Below are 17,451 nucleotides of genomic sequence, written 5' to 3'. Positions count from 1 at the left end.
TTGTTTAGGGATAGATTGCTTGTGGCATGTTAAACACTCTGTAGACTAGGATACTCCACCGACATCAATTACTCCCATCCTTAGGACTTTTATCCTTTTGATTGATATTACATTCCTGAGATTGTTTCGCTTCTTGCTTTTTAGTTCATGCTTAGACTCGTTTCTGTTTTTATTAATTTTCATTTCTTGTCTTGCATTCTCGTTTCTAGTTCCAGAACACATTTCCGTTCGCATTTTTGTCATTCTAGGATTGTTAGAAAGAACACTCTTTTTGAATTGGCTTGACTTGTGATTCCTTGATTGCATCTTGATTGCTAGCAACATCCCATTTGGATTGACACCTTAAATACTACAACACTTAAGGTTAATTGAACCTGCTAGGATAAGACACACAAAAATCTTAGTATCACTTCCTCAAGAATCTTCTCTGCATATTTTTCTTGTTTTAGCATAATACCACCTTTAAACTGAACAACTTTGATTCCGAGATAATAAGTTAACTTTCCCAAGTCACTCATTTCGAATTTTGAGGCTATTCCTTTTTTGAACTCAAGTATCATACTTAAACTTGAGCCTGTGACCAAGAGGTCATCCACATAAACAGCAACGAGAAGGAGATGACCTTGTTCCTTTTTATGATATAGTGACGGTTCCTTCAAGCATCTGACGAACTTGAGCTCCTTAAGGATTTCGTTGAGTTTATGATTCCAAGCCCTGGGTGCTTGTCTTAACCCGTAAAGCGCTTTGTTCAACTTATACACTTTATCCTCACCTCCCTCAACTATAAACCCTTCCGGCTGAGTTACGTATACCACTTCCTTTAACTCACCGTGAAGAAATGCGGTTTTGATGTCGAGATGATGAACCTCCCATCCGTGAGATGCTGCCAGTGCGATGATGAGGCGAACCGTCTCAATTCTTGCTACCGGTGCAAACACCTTGTCGAAGTCAACACCATGTCTCTGCACATAACCTTTAGCCACCAGCCTATCTTTGTGTTTGTTGATGCTTCCATCAGAGTTTCTCTTCAACTTAAACACCCACTTTAATCAATTTGGCTTAACCCCTAAAGGAAGATCAACTAAATCCCATGTGTTGTTCTTCTCGATCGATCCAATTTCATCCTCACATGCATCTCTCCATGCTTTGAGCTGCTTGGATTCATTATAATCCCACGGCTCTTCATCCACTATTTGCCACAGATGTTCACTCTCAAATTCAGCCATCAAGACATAATCATCAAGATATTTCGGTTTCACGATCTGTCGCTGTGATCTTCTCAGCATCAGCGGCTGACTCTGTTCTTGCATAGTGTTATCCTCTGTTTCGAGTCTAGGAACACGATCTCCGGTTTCATCACCATCTATATCACTCTCGTCTTTCTCCTCCGAGTCGGGTTCTACTTCTGAATTTCCCTTTTCGACAGTAGCTTCATCTCTTTGAAGCCCATTGTTTCCAAACTCTCCAAACTCGACCCTTAATGTTCCTGGTTTTTCGGATCCTTCACTCACTACACGACTCCATTCCCAGCCTCTTGATTCATCAAAGACCACATCCCTACTGACTACAATTTTTCGAGTGGTCGGATTTAACAACCGATATGCCTTCGACCCAGGTTCCGTGCCAAGATGTACTAAAGGCCATGATCGATCGTCCAGCTTTTTGAGAAATGGTGTCTCTGTTTTTGCAAACCCAATACAACCAAAGACACGAAGATGTTCGATGTTTGGTCTCCTTCCCTTGAAAACTTCATATGGCGTTTTCTCGATCAATACCCTTGTAGCAACTCTGTTCAGAAGATATGTAGCATGTCTTACAGCCTCGCCCCACAAGTAATTTGGTACATCCATATGCTTTAACATGCTCCTCTTCATCTCCATTAATGTCTTATTCCTCCTCTCTACCACTCCATTCTGCTGAGGAGAGTACGGTGCAGTCAGATGCCTCTCAATGTCAGTATCTTCACAAAACAAATTGAATTCATGTGATGTGAATTCTCCACCCCTATCAGTCCGAAATGTCTTGATCGCATCACCTGTTTCTTTTTCAACTTGCAGTTTGAACTTCTTAAATTTGTCAAAGGCTTCACTTTTGTCTTTTAACAGCACAGTCCACATGTAACGAGAATAGTCGTCGATCAACACGAATACATATCTGTTTCTTGCCAATGTAGAGGGTGTTATCGGTCCACAGAGGTCTCCGTGTACAAGCTCAAGTCTCCGTGTGGCATGAAACGTCGTTGCTTGGGGAAATACCTTCCTGACTTCTTTTCCAAGCAAACATGAACCACACGTTTCCTTCTCAACCGAGATACACGGCATTCCTACGACCAATTCCTTTTTCACCATTGCTGTCATCGTTTAAGTGCCAATGTGTCCCAATCTTGCATGCCATTTAGTTGATTCACTCATCGCTCTAGCTTGTAGACACTGAGTTGGTTCTACGTCCATAACCACCTTATAGAGTCTGTTTATTGATCTAATTGCTTTGACCAATAGTCTGCCATCATGATCATGCAAACAAGTAGTCTCCTCTCATCCTCACGTTGCATCCGGACTCCGTAGCTTGCCCAAGACTGATTATGTTACTCTTTAGTCATGGTATGAAGTACACATTAGCTAACACCTTCTTCTCTCCATCTTTTGTTACAAACAGTATAGAACCTTTGCCTTTGATGTCGATGTGTGAGTCATCCCCGAACCGGACCTTTCCTGTGACCGTATCATCTAACCTTGAAAAATACTTGTGGTTGCCTGACATGTGATTGCTAGCCCCATTGTCCAAGTACCATATGTTTTCAGACTGTGTGTCAAACTCGCTTGGCTTCACTTTCTTCTCATTGAGATACACCACCTCATGCATCATCAATTCTTCATGCTTTTGTGTGTCATCACCCTCAGCTTCTTGGGTTTCTTGCAACTTAAACAACCTGTCAGGACAATCGGAAGCGTAATGACCTGACGTATCGCACCGATAACATACAATCTTCGACTTATCTCGTTCTTGTTTGTATCCTCCGAACTGTGGGTTACCAAACCGTCCGCGTCCCCTTCCACGACCATAAAACCGACCGCCTTGTTCTCTTCCACATCCGTGTCCGTAGTTTCCTTGATAAGACTGTGTATCCATATTGGCATACATGAGTTTGCCTTGATCACTGGCTTGATCTTCTTCCTCCTCACGAGTTCTCTCCTCATAGGTTTTGAGCCTTCCGATGATGTCTTCAAAACTCGTTGTATTTAGGTCAAGAACCTGCTCAAGCGATGCAATAATATGGATATACCTCCTCCGTGGTAAGCTGTTGAGAAACTTCTTAACAAGCTTTGGCTCCTCAATGTTTTCTCCTAGAGTTGCAGATTTCGTGGATTGTTCCAAGAGTCGACCTATGAAGTCATCAATGGTATCGCTATCTTTCATCTTCATTCTGTCGAATTCTGCCATCAAGGTTTGTAACCTCGCTTCTCTCACCCGTTCAGCTCCAACGTGTCGTGCCTTGATAGCCTCCCAAACAGACTTAGAGGTATTCAAGTTTCCGACCTGCAAGATCAAGGCTTCTGGTATCGATTGGAACAGAAGGGCTCTGGCCAGGTCGTTTTGATCTCCATTGTTGGATCCAGGTTCGATAGACTCCCAAACTTGGTTCACTTTGAGCAGTACAGTCATACGCATCGCCCATACTGTGTAATTTACAGCATTCAACATCGGACATTGGATACTAGAAGAGCTACCTTCTTTTGGCTTGGCAAGAACAATATCATCCAAGACAGTTAACGTGTTTGATTCAATACTTGCTCTGATACCAAATATTGAATCAAAGTTTAAGAATTTAAAAAAAAACAAAGTATAATTAACTCTCTTTATTTGCTTAAGAAAAATCACTCAAAAACTTAAGCTCTCAAACTCTCAAATCCCAATTCTCTCACGTCTAATGTCACAACTCAACATTAGCGTTTATATAGAGAACAAGTAAATATTTAGCTTAACAACCTTTAGGAAATATTACATATTTTATATTCCTCCTAAATCTCTAGATATGTATATTTAGATATCTCCTAAATATACTAAGTTTGCTCGTCAAGCTATTTTAAGCTTACATCAACAAAACCGCTCTTGTATTTGTATTTCAATGTGTAGACATCCAGCTAATATCACACTTTTGCGCCGAAATCATGAAAGCAGACAGCTAACTCAGGTATGCATAATTATACGCCACTTATGTTTACCTCAATCGTTATAACTGGCTTCAAAGTTGATTTTTGTACATGTGGCAATGCCATGCTAGATGTAGACATGGGTATACTAAGATGCATTTTATCTGAACTTTTAGCAACCAGTAATTTTCTTCTTATTCATTTCTATTCCTCCACCATATCATAGTTTTCAACAATCACTCTCAACGAAAAAGATTGTAATAATATTTTGTTGTAAACCTTCACTATGATTAAGCAGACTCCTAGTGATAACTAATAACAGCTAATGCCTGTAGTAACATATATTTCACTTGGATTAACACTCTTTTTTTTTGTTTTAGACGAAGTAGATTCATACGTAAGTAATAACTGTTTTGACGTACACATTCCATAGAACAACAAATTGCATCGTCAGATCTTTTGTATACTATACTGTTTGGACAACGTTTATCACATTGCCTGCATACATAACGTGTGAGACGATTATTGGGAAGAATATCAATTTCTTCTCCACCATATATAGTAATCTCTTTGCCAGGTAACATATACATCTCCATCCCAAGTAAGCATTCAATATGAAGTGCGATGTCGCATTCGCCGCACATATAAATTCCATTCTTGAGATATAATTCTTGTTCACATACATCACACCAGTGCTTACCCTTCGCATCTTGGTCATACGAAAGAGTGAGAAGATGTTCGTCATGCTTGTACCTAAATTTCACTGGCAGAGTAGCGCAGGAAAAGCACAAAACAAAGTCACATTCTCCACAGTCAAAACGGGATTGTGTGTATTTTTTGCAAATCGAACAGATTATTGTAGATTGGAAATTAGATGGTAGAAACAAAAGATGTGAATGGCAATATGATTGAGTGGCTCAGATACGGCTGCACAATTTACGTCTAATTGGAAATAACAAGAGACGGTTTTACAGATGTACCTGAAACTATTGCTTGAACGTTTACAAGCTGAACAAAGGAACACACGTCCCACTTTTAAGAAGAGGGGATGAGGATGCATTACATGTTGTCTTTTTTCAGTGGAAGATTTGCACATACTTTATGGAGAACGAACTCACATTCCATGCAACTGAAAATACCACCATTATAAACAGGAAGTGCGCAGGCTTGACAATGTTTGTTATCCTCAATCATTTTATCAATCTCTTTGTGGAGTATCAGTTGATGTTTATGACTAAAATGTTGTATAATCCCATCAGCACCTATATCTTTAAACGGCACAATTTCTTCATATATAACTTCTGGTTCGTTCTCAATTTCTTTTCCATCCCATATATGTCCATGTAATGCACATCGAGAATGAGCAACAAAATAGCAACCTTTCACGCACGAATATACTCCATAGCTTTCATCAACTCTTTTGCGACAAACCCCGCAAAACCATTTTCCAGGAAGAAACGATGAAGCAAATGAGAGGCGATGTTCATGACGTGATATTTTAATGACGCATGGCGAATAAACACATTCCTTATGGACTACAAAATCGCATAGGTGGCAGATATAGAGAAAATACCTTCGTTCGTCCAAAGCACAAACATCGCATGTCATGGAAGCTTCTCTCGAAAAGTAAGAGAGTGTATGTTCATGCCTTTTTTGGTGGTCTATTGTAAGTGTTGGTGGTTTCGCTTTACAAGTACTAGGATGTCGGCCCGTGCGTTACCGCACAGGAAAGTGAAAACTTGAAATAATTAACATTGTTAATTTCACATTTCGATTGAAATTTTTTTAGTAAATTTTTAATTGTATAATAGAAAAGTCATAAATAATGACTAAGATAAATTATCCAAATTAATTAAATAAAATATTTGTTATATATATAAAAATGAAAAATCGATTCAATGATAATAAGAAAATAATTTTAAAGATATATATATATATACATATTTAGGTTTACTGAATCATACTCAGATAATCAATTTTGAAAGATATTCACATAGAATAAAATTTAAATCATTATTCTATCAAAATTTATAAAAAATAATAAGAGAATCAGGGAGAAAGAGCTCATAGCTGCAATTGCAACCAACCAAAATGACTAAAAAGATAAATCTATGAAAATTAGAAATCACAATTAATTACCTAAATTAATACTTGAAAGAGATGAGCAATACAATTAGATGGAAAACGTCACCAAACAAAAGTTAGATGAATGAATCAATAAATAAAAAAATTCAATTTTTATTAACAAAGATGAGTGAATTAATGTTGATTAATAAATTGAAAGAAAATAATTCTCAGAATTTTTAAATTTGGAGGCATTAAACAATAGTCAAATAACAAATCTTTTCAAGGTCCATAAAAAATAATATATTTATATATATATATAAACAAAGAGGTGTAAAACAAAAATGTGCGAAAACTAACAAATATGAACATTGAAAGCTGGGAGTACGACGAAGAAACACAATTTTTGGATCAAAATATTGCAACTTTTAAGATCATTAACAAATCTAAATAGTTAGATGAAATAATAAAAATAATCTCATCCGTTACATTTAAATTGACCCCTAAAAGTGAGTTTGCTATAATATATAAACATATAAATCTATGATTTTATTTATTAACTTGTAAGTTTAAAAAATACTCAGAAAACAATAAATTCTAAACTTATTTTTGTTTTCCATACAAGTTTTTATATAATAAACAAAGATGTGTAAAATATAAAGGTGTAAAACATAGAGGTGTGAAAAAATTAATAGGTGCGATTTTTGAAAGATGGGGGTACGATGAAGAGATGCAAAAATATGAAAATAAAGACGTGTGAAACAAAAAGGTGTGAAACAAAAAGGTGTGAAACAAAAAGATGCAAAAACTAATAAGTGCAAACATTGAAATCAAGGGGTACGACGAAGAAACACAATTGTTGGATCAAAACACTGCAACTTTATATAAATAAAGAGGTGTAAAACAAAAGGTGTGAAAACTAACGGGTGCCTACATGGAAAGTTGGGGGTGCGATGAAGAAACACAATTGTTGGATCGAGTCTTTGAAACTTTTGAGATTATTCACAAAGGGTGAGATCATTAATAATACCTAAATAACAAAAACTCTTTTCAAAATCCATAATAATCTGTATATATATAAAAACAAAAAGGAGTGAAAACAAAAAAGTGTGAAACAAAGGTGTGAAACAAAAATGTGCAAAAACTAACAAGTGCAACCATTGAAAGCTAGGGCTACGACGAAGAAACACAATTGCTGGATCAAAACATTGCAACTTCATATAAACAAAGAGGTGTAAAACAAAAAGGAACGAAAACAAAGAGGTGTGAAAGAAAGGTGTGAAACAAAGGTGTGAAACAAAAAGGTGTGAAAACTAACAAGTGCAACCATTGAAAGCTAGGGGTACGACGAAGAAACACAATTGTTAGATCAAAACATTACAATTTTATATAAACAAAGAGGTGTAAAACAAAAGGATGTGAAAACTAACGGGTGTCAACATAGAAAGTTGGAGGTGCAACGAAGAAACACAATTGTTGGACCGAAACTTTGCAACTTTTGAGATCATTAACAAAGGGTGAGATCATTAATCATACTCAAAGAACAAAAAATCTTTTCAAAGTCCATAAAATCTGTATATATATAAAAACAAAGAGTGTGAAAACAAATAGGTGTAAAACAAAAAGGTGTGAAACAAAAATGTGTGAAAACTAACAAGTGCAACAATTGAAAGCTAGGGGTACAACGAAGAAACACAATTGTTGGATCAAAACACTGCAACTTTATATAAACAAAGAGGTGTAAAACAAAAGAGTGTGAAAACTAACGGGTGCCAACATGGAAAACTGGGGGTGCAACGAAGAAACACAATTGTTGGACCAAAAATTTGCAGCTTTGAGATCATTAACAAAGGGTGAGATCATTAATAATACCTAAATAATAAAAACTCTTTTCAAAATCCATAAAAATCTGTATATATATAAAAACAAAGAGGTGTGAAACAAAAATGTGCAAAAACTAACAAGTGCAACCATTGAAAGCTAGGGGTACGACGAAGAAACACAATTGTTGGATCAAAACATTGCAACTTTATATAAACAAAGAAGTCTAATACAAAAGGTGTGAAAACTAACGGGTGCCAACATAGAAAGCTGGAGGTGCAACGAAGAAACACAATTGTTGGACAGAAACTTTGCAACTTTTGAGATCATTAATCATACTCAAAGAACAACTACTCTTTCCAAAGTCCATAAAAATCTCTATATATATAAAAACAAAAAGTGTGAAAACAAAGAGGTGTGAAACAAAAATGTGTGAAACAAAAAGGTGCGAAAACTAACAAGTGCAACCACTGAAAGCTAGGGGTACAACGAAGAAACACAATTATTGGATCAAAACATTGCAACTTTATATAAACAAAGAGGTGTAAAACAAAAAGATGTGAAAACTAACGGGTGCCAACATGGAAAGCTGGGGGTGCAACGAAGAAACACAATTGTTGGACCAAAACTTTGCAACTTTGAGATCATTAACAAAGGGTAAGATCATTAATAATACTCAAAGAACAAAAACTCTTTTTACAGTCAATAAAAATCAGTATATATATAAATAAAGAGTGTGAAAACAAAGAGGTGTGAAACAAAAAGGTGCGAAAACTAACAAGTGCAACCATTGAAAGCTAGGGGTACGACGAAAAAACACAATTGTTGGATCAAAACAATGCAAATTTATATAAACAAAGAGGTGTAAAACAAAAGGATGTGAAAACTAATGGGTGCCAACATGGAAAGCTGGGGATGCAACGAAGAAACACAATTGTTGGACCGAAATATTGCAATTTTTGAGATCATTAACAAAGGGTTTAGTAGGTGTGATTTTTAAAAGATGAGGGTACGACGAAAAAACACGATTATTGGAAAAAAAAAACTTGCAACTGTTAGGATTATTAATAATTTTAAATCGTTAGATGAGATAATAGAAACAATCTCATTCGTTAGATTAAAGTTGACCCCCAAAAGTGGGTTTAATATATATAGATTACAAATGCAGAATTTGCATATAAAGCAATATAAATTCACTGCCAAGCGACGACAACAACAATAACATATTGTATTTTGGTTTAAATACCAATATATGAGAACGTGGAGCAAATGTTTAGGATGATAAGGATTATTTGTTATCGGCTGGATATACACTCTTGGTGGAAATAAACAGGATCTGTTTGATCAAAATGTAAGTAATAGCCAGCAGTGTCATCGTATATCTGATGAAAGCAAAAACCTGCACCTCCTGTCTTTAGCTTCGTTTTCTTCGTTGTTGAACCAGACAAGGGAATGTGTACTCTGTGGAGGCCCAATAACTTAGAGAGAGAGAGAGAGAGAGAGAGAGAGAGAGAGAGAGAGAGAGAGAGAGAGAGAGAGAGAGAGAGAGAGAGAGAGAGAGAGAGAGAGAGAGAGAGAGAGAGAGAGAGAGAGAGAGAGAGAGAGAGAGAGAGAGAGAGAGAGAGAGAGAGAGAGAGAGAGAGAGAGAGAGAGAGAGAGAGAGAGAGAGAGAGAGAGAGAGAGAGAGAGAGAGAGAGAGAGAGAGAGAGAGAGAGAGAGAGAGAGAGAGAGAGAGAGAGAGAGAGAGAGAGAGAGAGAGAGAGAGAGAGAGAGAGAGAGAGAGAGAGAGAGAGAGAGAGAGAGAGAGAGAGAGAGAGAGAGAGAGAGAGAGAGAGAGAGAGAGAGAGAGAGAGAGAGAGAGAGAGAGAGAGAGAGAGAGAGAGAGAGAGAGAGAGAGAGAGAGAGAGAGAGAGAGAGAGAGAGAGAGAGAGAGAGAGAGAGAGAGAGAGAGAGAGAGAGAGAGAGAGAGAGAGAGAGAGAGAGAGAGAGAGAGAGAGAGAGAGAGAGAGAGAGAGAGAGAGAGAGAGAGAGAGAGAGAGAGAGAGAGAGAGAGAGAGAGAGAGAGAGAGAGAGAGAGAGAGAGAGAGAGAGAGAGAGAGAGAGAGAGAGAGAGAGAGAGAGAGAGAGAGAGAGAGAGAGAGAGAGAGAGAGAGAGAGAGAGAGAGAGAGAGAGAGAGAGAGAGAGAGAGAGAGAGAGAGAGAGAGAGTGGTTATAATGATAATGTATGTTGCTAGGTTTATAGCCTCACCGTGTCATATATTTTATAGGCGTACGTGGTTATGAAATGAATGCAAACAATTCTTTAACTGTTGTAATGCATTTTTCTTTAAACTACGTACTACTCAAGTAAAGTACTCATCCTATGGTTTCTCTCTTTTAACTTTTTTTTTTTTGGGTTGACTTTTTAATGTTATTTTGTGGTCAAATGTATTCTTTATTCTTTTCTTTAAGTAGTCATCAAATAAAGTTTTCTTTTCTTAACGTTAATGAACAAGCAACCAAACTATACATTTTCACGAAATGTATACCATTACCCTAAAAGGAAAGATTTCAGTCAGATGCCAACAAAAGATTCATAGAACCTTATCATAACACACACAAATATATATGTAGCATGACCAATAAAAAATATCGTAAATAAGACACATGACTTTTAGTGGTGTATCGAGAGAAAATATCGTATACTAATTAATAAGACTCGTTTATAAAAAATTTTACACTATTACATATATTTAGTAACTATTTCATACTTGCATGCATGAAATTTGATGCTACCTCTATACCTTGTTTAGATGGTATGATAAATTTCATCAGGCATACTATCGGAAGAAGTCAGCAGCCACACCAGCAGTTGATGCGTCAAAGGAGCGAGAGTCGGCGACATGTCAGCTGGATCTGAGTTGAGTGGAAGACTCTGGACGGAAGAGAGGGTTTTCTGTTACGGGATGAGCTGAATATAAGAGCCGTTGTATCTTCTTCTATTCATTTTATGCTTAGTTTATGTTGTAAACCTTCTGCGATGTGCTTGAGTTCCGAGTGATGTGCTCGGGGATGTACTATGTCGATCACCGCTTCATAGACATAATTTTCAAAACTAGTTATAGAGCCACACCTCGAATGCAGTGACTTGTCTAGTCATGGAGGTAGTATATAACGGTTTTAAGCTGTCATTGATGTGAGTCATCAAACTTTGTGACAATTGAACCGGTCAGTAAGAAATAATATACCATGTCTAAGATGTGTTGATACCATGTTTGTTAGTATAAGAACCATATCCTAGAGAACAGAGAGGTCTCAAAAGTGATGCTCTTGTTCATGGAAAAAACTGAACCGATTGATTTGTGGAATTGTGAATTAGGTTCATTATAGGTCTGAGTAGTTAAGAATATCGAGAACCAGAATTTTCTATTAGTGTAGATAGAGTTTATCTCTGTTGTTGATATAGTTTAACTTTGATAGAGTCTATCTTCTTTAGGTATCGTTATCTTGTATAGAACGATCCTAACAAAACCTTGTATAAATATGTGCCTTCTATGGCTAATGAAAATAAATCAAGTATCATATTCTACATGGTATCAAAGCATTTGATCCAAACCTAATTTTTATGTGCCTCCTCTTTTCTTCTTCTTCTTCCTCGTCTCTGTTTTTCTTCTTCTTCTCTCATAATTTCTCTTGCTTTCATCATGGCTTCCGATGCCTCCTCTACCTACTCTGAGTCAAACCCTGTGTTTAACGTAGCTGAACCACACAAGACACTCATCTCCCTCAACATGAGTAACATCACCAAACTCACGCCTAACAATTTCATTACTTGGCGTCTTTAGATTCGCTCTCTCCTTGAGGCCGATGAACTTCACTGCTTCATTGCTGACGAAGCCAATGCACCGCCAGAAACCATCACTGCTGCTACTGGTGTCGATCAAGCAAACCCAAATTTTGCCGCCTGGAAGCGTCAAGACAAGCTTCTTTTTAGTGCCTTGCTTGGCTCTCTCTCTCTTCCGGTTTAGTCCATCGTTGCTCGTGCTTCTACCACCCGTAACATTTGGGAAATCCTTACCAACACCTTCGGTAAGTCCTCTCGTGGTCGCATTTGTCAAATCCGAGACCAACTCAAGGCAAGCAAAAAAGGCACCAAGTCTGTTAACGAGTTCATGCGCGGCATCCTGGAAAAATCGGATCAACTTGCTCTGCTTGATGATCCTCTTCCACACGAAGATCTTCTTGATCACATCACTAGCGGTCTCGATGATGACTACAGAGCGATTGTGGAGATGGTTCAAGGGCGTGACACACCGAATTTTGATTGATGAGTTCCATGAAAAACTGATTACCCGTGAAAATGCTCTCAAAGCTGTCGGTGAAAACACTGTCTCTGTTCCTGCAACAGCCAATGCGACACATCTCTTTCGTCCTGCACATCGTGGAGGTTTTGGTTCCTCTCGTGGTGGATTCCATCCTTCACGACCGTATCTTGGCCGGTGTCAAATCTATGGGGTTCAGGGTCATGGTGCTAAACGATGTCCGTAATTTCTTCAGCAGCCACCACACCTGTCTTACTCTGCTTCGCAGTTCTCTTACTCTGCTCCACCGTACCCTCAGTTTTGCGGGTCTGCTCCTTCTTCGGCACCTCATCTACCACTTTCGTCTCCACAATTGCGTCCTCAGGCTCATCACACCACCAGTGGCTCTCAGCCTGATCTTACTCCCTGGCTCCTCGACAGTGCTGCCTCCCATCATATTGCTAGTGATCTCAGCAATCTCCCTCTGCAAACGCCCTATCATGGCAATGGTGCAGGCTTGCCCATTACTCACACTGGTTTAGTCTCTTTTCCCTCACACTTAAAACATATTCAACTTCAGCATGTTTTGTGTGTTCCTGAAATGCGCAAGAATCTTATTTCGGTTAACAAGTTATGCAAAACAAATAACGTTATGGTCCAACTCTGTCCATATGATTTTCAGGTGAAGGACCTTCACACGGGGACAACACTTCTCAAAGGCAAGGCCTATGAAGGAGTGTATGAGTGGCCGCTTTCCTCTTCCAAGCCCTTTATTTCAGCTTTTTCAACAATAAAGTCATCCCCTTCGGAATGGCATTCTTGTTTAGGACATCCAAACACTCAAACACTTCGTACCATGATCACCAAATTTTCTTTACCAAGTTCTTCCTTTGTATCCTCTACTTTATTTTGCAATTCATGTGCTATTAATAAGAGTCATAAGCTTCCCTTCTCCACTTCTACTCTCACTTCTACTCGGCCGTTAGAACTTCTTTTCTCTGATGTCTGGACATCTCCAGTCATGTCTATCGATGGATACAAGTATTATGTGATTTTTGTTGATCCCTATTAAGAGGACCCGACTTTTTTTTTAATAATAAAAGAATAAATAATAATAATAATAAATAAACTACAACTAGTGGTCCCATACCCACTAGCCACCTAACCACAATCACATTCAACAACAGAAATAATCAACACCAATATCCAAAATATATCCATTAATAATCCAATATTAACCCAATATTATAGCATAACAATATCCAAATACCAATGAGCAGGAAACATAGAACCAGCAACCTAGCAATGTTTCTAATGATCCAACTCTAGCAACCTAGCAATGCCAGACAACAACCAATTGAGTCCCTAGAACATCCTCGTCTTCATTGCCTTGATTCCACGATCACACATTGCCTCTACCTGCACCACAAACACGAATTGAGATGCATGAGTATTTTATAAATACTCAATGAGGCAATCCTCCTATATAATGGGGTATACACACAAGCAATAAGATCCCTACATGCCACAAACAGCAATCAATAAAAAAAACCAGACAATATACAAAGCATGCATCATCCGTCGTAACTGAAAGAAGGGTGTCGACCAACACTTCCGAAAACCCTAGTTTGTGTCGACCGACACCTCCACATGGTGTCGATCGACACTCGCCAAAGTCTCGAGCCGTCCTCGAGTTGGTGTCGACCGACACCCCAACTGGTGTCGATCGACACCGATGCCGAGCATCGATTTCCTTTGATCAAAAACCCTGAATCTCACCTCCAATCTTCTCCAATCCGCTCCATGCATTCCCAGAAGCCATAGAAGCCATGAATAATCATAGAGAACTCAAAGAAACAACCACATAAGCACCAAATCACAGAAAAACTAGAGATCTTAGCTTAGATAAGCCATGGTCATGCACTCACCTCTCTGCAGGAAGAATATGACAACCAATGACGAATCCAACCTTCCTAGCAAGCTTCTAGCTCCTTCCTAGCTCCAAATCTCTCAAGAACAGCCAATCAATCTCCCAAAATCACCAAAAAGCTCAAGAACACTCTTTCTCTTTGTTTTCTCTCCAAACGGCGTGAGACAAAAACAAAACATGACCCTAGGTCGTTTTCTCCCTTTTATAACTCGGTTCAATGGTTTCCTTAAACCAAACCGGTCCAAATCGATAAGTAACTCAATCTGGTCGAACCAGAAATCAATGGTGTCGACCGACACCACCCTTGGTGTCGATCAACACCCACCCCCAAAACACAGAGTTTTGGTTCACGGGTGTTACAATTCTCCCCCACCAACATAGTTTCGTCCTCGAATCTCGAACAACCATCAGCCAAGGACTCCCGTGCAACCGTCTCCACGGCCCGCACTCCTCCGACCGATCTACGGAAGGTCACCTCTAGGCGATAGACTCACGCTCCAGGCATTATTTGCTCTCAACTTTTGGAATTTCCTTTACTCATAGGCCTAAACCTTGAGTTTTTATTAGCTCCTCATCAGACCTAAGTCTGCATGCCATAATGTTGGCTCCTCATCGGGCCTAAACCCGCATGCCATAATATATATAAGGAAAATCTAATACTCGTCTCTCGGGTTGCCACCCTACAGCGCGCCCCTGGATTGTCATCCGAAGTCGATATACCAACCATACTCCCAAGCCACAAAGTTTCAGAATATGGCAGTACTAGGAGAACCTAAGTCCCCCAAGAGTCGCGAGCAAACAATTCTGAACACGTCTGAGTCCTATCCCTATCCAAGTTTTCTTCCCGTGGCTCGTGTAAAACATCTCAATATCCTACCAACCACATATCCCCTCACTAGAATACCTCATGACCACACAAGGATCATATACATGCCACAAGGGCTAGACAAATATCCTAAACAGGACCGCCACCAAGGCCAAACAAATGTCCTAAACAGGACCGCCACAAAGGCCAAACAAATGTCCTCAACAGGACCGCCACCAAGACCAAACAAACAGTGGCGGATCCAGCAAATCTTTTGAGAGGGTGCAAAAAAACCCCAAAAGTGTTCAGTTGGGGATTTGAACCCTTTACCTCAAATATTATGGGGTGCACCATTGACCACTAGGCTACTTACATCACTAATTAGTATGCATAAACTAAGCATTTTATATTTTTATGTGGTGCACTTGCACCCCCTCTATTGAACGTGAGTCCGCCCCTGNTCGGGCCTAAACCCGCATGCCATAATATATATAAGGAAAATCTAATACTCGTCTCTCGGGTTGCCACCCTACAGCGCGCCCCTGGATTGTCATCCGAAGTCGATATACCAACCATACTCCCAAGCCACAAAGTTTCAGAATATGGCAGTACTAGGAGAACCTAAGTCCCCCAAGAGTCGCGAGCAAACAATTCTGAACACGTCTGAGTCCTATCCCTATCCAAGTTTTCTTCCCGTGGCTCGTGTAAAACATCTCAATATCCTACCAACCACATATCCCCTCACTAGAATACCTCATGACCACACAAGGATCATATACATGCCACAAGGGCTAAACAAATATCCTAAACAGGACCGCCACCAAGGCCAAACAAATGTCCTAAACAGGACCGCCACAAAGGCCAAACAAATGTCCTCAACAGGACCGCCACCAAGACCAAACAAACAGTGGCGGATCCAGCAAATCTTTTGAGAGGGTGCAAAAAAACCCCAAAAGTGTTCAGTTGGGGATTTGAACCCTTTACCTCAAATATTATGGGGTGCACCATTGACCACTAGGCTACTTACATCACTAATTAGTATGCATAAACTAAGCATTTTATATTTTTATGTGGTGCACTTGCACCCCCTCTATTGAACGTGAGTCCGCCCCTGCAAACAAATGTCCTAAACAGGACCGCCACCAAGGCCACTCGTCCCGAAGGACCGTCACAAAGACCGTCTGTCCCGAAGGACCGTCACAAAGACCATCTGTCTCGAAGGACCGTCACAAAGACCATCTGTCCCGAAGGACTGCCTAAACAGGCACTCTGGCTAAACAGCCCACCACAAAGGCCACACATCTGGCTAAACAGCCCGCCAAAAGGGCCACACATTTGGCTAAACAGCCCGTCACAAAGGCCACACCTCTGGCTAAAAAGCCTGCCACAAAGGCCACACAACTGACTAAACAGCCCGCCACAAAGGTCACACAATGTCTCAAAAAGACTACCACACAGGGGCACAATGACTCAAAAGTCCGTCACTAAGACCACACTAGCCACACCAAGGCTCACAACCACTAAAAATGGACAAATTCTAACTCACATAAAACTTTCCATTTTTAGCACTTTCCACTTTTGGAAACTTCTATCTGAGGAAACATTCCTCAAAAACCCCGCCTCACGGAAACTTTGTACCCCGAGCACCACCTCATCTTGTTACTGAGTCGCACAACCAACCATCCCAAGCGACCAAGTAAACAAGAGAGATGGGCTGGAATACTCCATTCTCGCTCCAGTCACAGATTACAGATGGGACCAGGCTAGACAAGCTCAAGTTGCGGCTTGCATACCACTTCTTAAACCTTGCCTTCATCCTCGCCTCATGATCCCAAGTCTGCTCCTCCACACCATCACAGTCCCAAAGGACTCTCATCAAAGGAACCTTCTTCTTTCGAAGTTCCTTGACTCTCTTCTCGAGAACCCTCACTGATCTTGAGAACCCAAATCTTCTCTGAGGTCTCATGAACAAAATCTTCCCCGAACATGCTCCTCTCCCCCACCTGAGTCCAGCATACAAAGCCTCATAAAGAGCCATTTTAATACTCGCCTGATAGCTGTTGTTGTAAGCAAACTCTACCAAGTTCAGGTGATCTGCCCAATGGCCACCCCAATCCAACATACACGTCCTCAGCAAATCCTCCAGCGTCTGGATCGTCCTCTCTGATTGTCCATTTTTCTGGGGATGATAAGCTGTACTCATATGCACCTTAGTGCCCATCTCTGCCTCAAATGCCTTCCAGAACACCGAAGTGAACTTAGAATCCCTATCAGAAACGATACTCTCTGGCACCCCATGCAATCTGACTATCTCTCTCACATACTTCTTAGCCAAGACCGCTGCTCCATCAGTCTTCTTAATGGCCAGAAAATGTGCTGACTTAGTCAACCGGTCCACA

General features: G+C 39.8%; 1 pseudogene; it reads right to left on the bottom strand.

Annotated features, from left to right (window-relative positions):
* Nucleotides 2,596–11,289, bottom strand: LOC109129927 (annotated as a pseudogene).

Source organism: Camelina sativa, chromosome 17, assembly GCF_000633955.1.
Source record: "Camelina sativa cultivar DH55 chromosome 17, Cs, whole genome shotgun sequence".
Taxonomy (NCBI): Eukaryota; Viridiplantae; Streptophyta; class Magnoliopsida; order Brassicales; family Brassicaceae; genus Camelina; species Camelina sativa.
The sequence above is the reverse complement of the archived record's forward strand: the minus strand, read 5'-3'. Positions and strand labels throughout refer to the sequence as shown.